Consider the following 7,455-nt stretch of genomic DNA (forward strand, 5'->3'; position numbering starts at 1 on the left):
GGTGAGCACAGAGGGCCCTGTTAGCTGGGCAGAGAGACCCAGGCCAGGCCCACCATGCCTGGTGACTTGGGGCATGGAGTCCAGGAGAGGCTGTTTAGTGAGATGGTCAATAGAGTGGGCTCTGGAGCCCTACTGGGTCTCTGTGTCCTTAGACAACCAACTTAACCTCTCTGTGCCTCAGTTTTCTCATCTGAAAAATGGGCATCATAACCACTACTTCATGGAGTCGGGATTAAATGAGTTAATATCTAGAAAGCATTTAGCACAGTGCCTTTCGCATGTCAAGCACTTGGAAAATATTAGCTATTTTCTTACAGGACAAAACAGTGCTCAGGACAAAACACTTCTGCTTCTTCGGTTCCTCAGCCAACTTCAGTTCCTGGGTTTCCCCTCTTGCTTTACAAATTTCCAGTCATTCCAAGCTGCTTGAAGTTCCCAGAACATACCTTGTTCTCTCCTGTGTGTGCCTTTGCCCTGCTCTTCCTGCTTCCTGTAATGCTCTCCTCCTTCCTTATCTGCCTGCTGAACTCCTGTTCATTCTTGAAAACTGCTTACGTGTCCCTTTCTCTGTAAAGCTTTCCCTCTCCTGCAACCAGAGAGCCTGGACCACACTTGGAGAAATGTCACCCTGGGGGGCTGGTGTGTGCCCAGGACAGGAAGTCTGGAGGCCGGAGGGAGATGAGAATTCAGGTAAGATGCAAAGTGGTAGGAAAGCTCTTTGCTTAATTCATGAAACTCAGTGGTTTGAGGGGGGAGTAGGTGGCTGTTTGGAGCCAGGAAGAGAAAGGCAGAAAGAGAGAGGAGAGGCCTGTGGGCGCCTCCTGCGAGAGGAGCTTGGGGTGACCTGGCTCCTGGGCTGCTCTGTCCCCTGCAGGGTGTGGAGCGTCAGCAGCTATAACCTCATCCTGAGCTCCCCAGCCTGCACCCTGGCTCTGCCCCCACGCACCCTATAGCAGCTTCTGCCTCCTATGGACGGTCCTGCTTGGAGGTCGGGAGGATCCTGACCCAGAGACCTGGGCCCTCGCTTGGCTCAGCACCCGGGTTTCTTGTTGCCAAAGACAGACGTGGCATCTGGATGACGAGTGTCTTCTGTGAGCTGGCGCAGTGTGAGCTCTCTGACGCACTTGCAATAACGATTCAATACCTGCCTTCCTGACCAGGCCAAGAGCTCCGGGAGGAAGGGTTGGGTCTACCTGCACCCCACTGTGTCCCCAGCAGCCAGCATAGTGCCTGGCACACAGTGGGTGTTTAGTAAGTAAATGGTTGCTGAATGAATGAATGGCCCCTGGGAGCCCTGGAACAGTGGGAGAATGTGAGCCTGCTAATCTGGGAAGGTCTGGGCCACGAGGACCCCTGTCAAGTCATAGGACCCTCATCCCTGAGTCTCAGGAGACCTGAGGGTGGAGGAGAAATATCGTGGGCCTGGGAGTCAGACAGACCTGAATTGGAGGCCTTCCTCTACCACTTGCTGTGTGATCTCAAGCAAGTGACTTACCCTCTCTGTCTTAGTTTTCTCATCTATAAAGTAAGGGGTAATAATAATAATACATCACAGGGTTGTTGGGAGGATTAAATAGGACCATCCCTTTGTGGCCCGGTATGCCACAAGCACTCAATGAGTGTTAGCTGTTATTCCGATGATGACAGTTATTATTGCTGATACTAGGGTCAGAAGGAGCCACCTTGCAGTCAAAGTCAGAAGACAGCGGTGACGCCCTGCCTGCACCCTGCTCGTTTACCTGGGAAGCCCCCCGCCCCCACCCCACTGTCTTTTTCTTTCAAATACCTTGATTCTCTTTTGCCTTCGTTATCAATTCACACCCCTCTGTCCTCCTCTGATCAGAGGTGCTCAGGGAAGCAAGAGGATGGTAGCTTCCCCTCTTGTGGAAAATTGTCTCCTCTACAAATCCAAGCACCCTACACACACCCACCACGTTGTACCTCACCTCTTGGCCTTTGCCTATGCTGTTCCTTTTGCATGAGATACCTTTCTCTCTTCCTTTGCCCAGCCAACTTCTACTGAGCTTCTCCACCAACATACCACCTCTTTCAGGAAGCCTTCCCTGACTGTCCTCCACCACCATGTCCCTGGGCTTTCCTTGAGCACAGCATGTACCATGTTGGCCCATATTGGGAGTTTCTTGATGGCCAGGACTGTCTGATAGTTCTTATCCCCAGAATCACCCCAGCACAGGGCTGGCCACAGAGCAGCTGGTGTGCGCAGAATGGATTAATGTCGTGGGGATGAGGTCAGGGAGAGACTGGGCCAGTCCAGTCCCTCATCACTGCTCTTTGGTCTTCTGGGTGAGGAAGCTGGGCACCTCTCTACCCCCTGGCCCTGACCCTCAGAGGTCCTAGTGGACCGAGGGACCTTACACCAGGGCCAAGCCTCCTTCCTGCTCCTGACCTGACCCCAACAGATGTCTCCAGCTCAGTCCCTTCCTGGTGATGTAGGCCGTTAGCCCCTTCCCTACACTTTTACCTGGACACGTGGAGGCCTCGGCCTGCTGCTCTCCTCACCTGGGCAGTGGGTCTGGAAGTCCAGCCTTATATCCTGTACACCCTCTGCATCTGGGCTGAGGTCTCCAAGGTAAATATTTGTGGCATCTGGTGAACCACAGCCCCACCTCAAACTCCAGCCTCCTGAAGTTTGGAGAAAGAAGGATCTGGCTGACGCGAGGGGTGGGTGGGGCACTGGGGGCACGTGGCCGGGGAGCTGGACCGGGCACAGCGTGGCCTCTGCAAGGGGCTCCCTGCCTCCTGGGCATCCACTCCCGTGGGGACAATGATGAAAACAGGAGCAGATGACATTTTAAGCACCTATAACGTGGAGGTGCCACCCCAGGCTTTACATCAGTCATATCAACGGAGCGTCATTCCCACCAGGGTCAGCATTGTTACCTTGACTTTGCCACAGAGGTACCGGCTTCACCAGCCAGCAAACGGCAGAGCCAGCACTCAAACCGAAACTCTGACATCATAACCTATCTAGGGATATCTTGGCGGACACAGGGCGCCCTGAGACAGACTGAGTTTCAGCCCTGGCTCCACTATTTCCATGCCTTGTGACTCAGGGCATGTTCCCTAACCTCTCTGAGTCTCAGTTTCTCATCTGTGAAATGGGAATAACGGTAGCACCTGCCTCCTCAAGTGCTGAGAGGACAGGGATTGGAGGTCCCGGCACAGAGTAAGTGCTCAATAAATGTGAGTGCTTGTTGCTGTTCTTATTATTGCTTAGAATAGGATGAGCCTTTGCAGAGAGGTTACGATCATAGCGTAGCCAAATAATTAACTTGGGGGATGGAAAGAATAGCCTTGCCCATCCCTTATTCCAAAATACGTCCTGGGATTTAGGAATACACATCTCCATGAATTAATTCACTCAAGAGAATAGGTTTGAATCTCACTTTTGCCACTTCTTTGCTGTGTAACTGTTGGCAAGGTACTTCACCTCTCTGGGCCTCAATGTCCTCATCTGTAAAATGGGGTTATGCTAGCACTTGCCTCACAGGCTGCTGAGAGCATGAACTGAGGTATGCGCTCACCCAGCACTTAGCCTGTGCTCTTATTCGTTCATTCTGCAGCAATTGCACCAACTTTGCTCTGCCCGTGCCTTCAGAAATCTCAGTGGGTATTCACGGGGTGAATGAGTGAGTCATGGCTGCGAACCAAGGGGACAAAGGAACAGCCCCGCGGGACTCCTCTCGCCCACTGCCTGGGTGTCTTGGCTCACTTCACCCAGAGGTGGGTGTCAGCAGCCCTGAGTTTACCCAGGGTATCTGAGGCCCTGAGAGGTGAGTGCCTTGCTCCAGGTCCATGCCCAGGGTGTCCAGAGCTGGGACTTGAGTGTATTGTATAGTCCAGACCACACACTCTTCACTACTACGCTGTTCTTCCCCAGTGACTCCAGCTTAGTGTCGGGGAGTTGGACCCAAACGGGGCCTTTTGGCATAATCTGGGGAATCATCCTTGCTGCCTGACTTCGGTCTAGAAGCTGGGATTGTGGTTCAGAGCTGGGAGAGCCGGTACTGAATCCTGTCTCCTTGTGCAGGGGGACAAGAGAGGGGCAGCGAGGGCCGTGGGGTCACACAGTGCATGGCCAGGCCCTGGCTGGTCTCCCCTCCCTGGAGCTGTCAAGAGGAAGAAGGCAAGAGCATTTGCCATCCTGCCATGTCTGCAACGCGCCAACGGCCCCAAACACCTAACGATGAGCTACTTCTGGAGTCAGAGCGGCCTCCCGGAGGGAGCCTGCCATTCCCTTGGGCGCATCTCCAGAGAGGCAGATGCCTCCTCCCGGGCTCTCCAGCTGGCTATGCTGCCCCCCATGGGCAGCGCGCCTCTGTCCTTGGAACCCACACCCTTGGAACCCACACCCTTGGAACCCACACCCTTGCCCTCAGTGCCACTCAGCCCCCACCAATCCCCAGACTGCTCAGGGCCTCTTTGTCCTGGCCTCCCCTCTTTCCAGCTCCCAGGCCTTTGCTTGTGCTGTGTCCCCTTCCTGGAATGCCTCATCCACCCCCCTGAAGATGCCATCTTGCCCTGTCTGGGCAGCGGGCAGGGGAAGCATCTGGAATCCACCAGACGCCGATGCATCCCTACTCTGGGGCTTATCAGCTGTATGGCTGTGGGAAAATGACTTCCTCTCTGGGATCTTCTGTTTCCTCAGTTGTAAAATGGGACTGTTTTGAGGGTCATATAAGATAATGTGAAATGCTTGGAACATCAGAGAATTTAGTAAATGGGAAACGCTATTATTATTATTGAAATATTCACATTACTGACCCTCAAGGCCTAATTCAGAGACAGTATCTGCATCAAGCTACCTGACCACTACCCATCAATAAGTGTCCTCACTAGTGCTTCCTCAAGTCCCAAAACGCAAGTGTCATCTGAGGCACCACACTTCCTCGGACGCTATCAACCAGGAGGAAGAGCCAGACCACAGTGCACGCAGGTGGCCAAGAGGCAGTGGCACAGCTCTTGGGTCCCTCACGTGGAGGTGCTGACCCAGACTGAGGTGATAAAATGGTCAAGAGGGCAAAGGAGACAGATTGGTGAAGATACTTCTTAGGAGGCAGCTGTGGTCCCTTCTCCCACTGTCTCAGCGTGGAGAGCAGGGGTGTCTGCCCCTAGCGCGGACCTAGAGGGGTGTGACCCTGGACTTGGGATATGGGATGGGCTGGATTCTGTCTCTTCCTGAGAGAAACAGGCTGATGAACTGATGTCACTGTGGGCAGAGTGGCTTCCGTGAGGGAAAAATTATTGCTCTCTGCTCCTTCTGGACAGGGTCAAAGCGTGTGTGTGTGTGTGTGTGTGTGTGTGTGTGTGTGTGTGTGTTTCCAAGGGCCTGATGTGGACCCTGCAGGAGAGGGATCTGGAATGGGGCTGGTTTCAGTCCTTCCCATTATCATCCCTGGGCAGTGAGGAAAGGCTGCCAGAGAACCAGGGGCTGGGGGTGGCATGTAGGGCGGTCAGCCGTTGGAGGAGCTCTACCCTCGTCTGGAGCTGCAGCTTGGGAGGCCCGACACGGAGGTTTGAAACACCCCCATGAAGGTGCCCATGAGACTCAGCTGTAAACAGTTTTTGTCTCCCCAGAGAGTAGGGGGCCATCTTGCAATAGTATCAGTCAAGGTAACCCTCTCCTGCCCCCTTTCCTCTCCTTCCAGCCTGTGCTCCATTCCTGCATGGAGCCAGAGAGGGGGAAAGGGGTGTGTGTGTGTGTGAGAGAGAGTGAGAGAGATCTCCTCTCCCCTGCCAAACAGGTACGTAGAAACCTCAGTTAGGGGTGGGGAGAGAGTTTGCTGTTGAATCAAAGATGTACACTCTGACACAGCAAAGTGGCAGAGTGGAAAAAGACCATCTCCAGTTTACAAATCAGCAAAGTAAGGCCCAGAAGGGAGAAAATAGAGGTGTTATCACCTCTATTTTCCAGATGAGGAAGGTTCCTGGGGGAGGACAGTGACTTGCCCAAGGTCTCACAGCTGTAAAATGTGGAGCCAGGATTTGGACCCATTTCTGTCTGACTTTGGAGCCCGTGTTCTACCCCTCTTTCCCAGCCCACCCCGTCACCTCCAGCTGGGACGAGGGGCATCCTCTTCCTAGAAATCTGTGGTCCTGTGGAAAACCAGAAAGGGTCTCTGAGGACATGGCAGGATTAGACAGACAGAAATCAGGAGGACTTGTGGACTCTTCCTATCTCAGAAGGCAAAAAGGAAGCCACCTTGAGAAACTCACTTGAATGGGCTCAAGTCCTCAATTTAAAAAGGCTCTTTGTTGGCACCAAAGATGCCACCAGAATGGCAGAAACACTTCACTTGTTTTGCCAAGTCCTGTTGCATGGTAATGGCTGTCGGAGACGTTCTCAAGTGTCTGGACTAGCAGAAGAATTTGTGATGCTTGTTAGCAATGTTTGCCATGAGCAATATAGACGCTGTATCCTTTCTCCATCCCACCTGCATCCTTGTTGAAGATTTTGCGTTCCCTTGCAAAACGTCAGGGAGACTGCAGAGGGGAGAAAATCTCTATACAACATAGAGTTTGCTAATCCCTTATCTCTGGGCCTCAGTCTCCCCTACTGTTAGATAAGGATGTTGGGCTCCTGGATGCTGTGGGCCAGGCTGGCTCTGATAACCTTTGCTTATAGCAGAGGGAGCTTGGTAAATACACAGTGAGGAATGGCCTTTTCTCGAGGGCAAATTTGTTCTTAGGAAGCCTCATATCCATGACCCAGGGTGTGTGTAGGATCTGTCTGAGGGAATTGCCCAGTGGTGTGAGCAAAATGAAGTATTAGTGTAACTGAGCAGCATGTTATGGGTCCTTCCTGGGACAGATTGCCCCTCCCCCGCCCAGCGTCCTCTGCCTGCCTCTTGTCTATAGAAAAACTTTAGCCGCCTTCCCTGAGTTCCAAAGAATATAATTAATCAGAATAGTAAGAAAATGCAGAAGTAAAGGGAAACGGTGAAGCAAGACAAAATAATAATAGTTTAGCCATTGCACAAAGTCAAGGACCTTTAGCAGTTCCTCCTCGAGAGCTATAGGTAATATTCTGAGCCATATCATTTGAGCTGTTTTGCAGAAACCCTTACCAGGTGGAAGAGGTTAACTGTATGCTGCCCACAGGCATGTAGACCCCAGACGGGTTGGAACTAGGAGGTTGATGATGTTGACAAATGAACTGTCAGGGTGTGCACTGCAGCATTACGTATAAAGTGACACCAGCTTAAATGTCCATCGACAGGGGATTTATTAAATAAATTGTGGGCCACCAGGCCGCTGTCACAAAACAGTACGGAGAAACTAACTTAAGGCTCTCAGCAAGTGAAAAAGGAAACAGTTTCTTCTATTTTGTATTAAAAAAAATTATTTTTTCCATCTAGAAAAAATACTGGAAGGAAAGGCACCAAAATGGTAACAATGCTTATTTTTTAGTTGTGTCATCATAGGTGACCTTTA

Source organism: Eschrichtius robustus, chromosome 16 (assembly GCF_028021215.1).
Source record: "Eschrichtius robustus isolate mEscRob2 chromosome 16, mEscRob2.pri, whole genome shotgun sequence".
Classification (NCBI taxonomy): Eukaryota; Metazoa; Chordata; class Mammalia; order Artiodactyla; family Eschrichtiidae; genus Eschrichtius; species Eschrichtius robustus.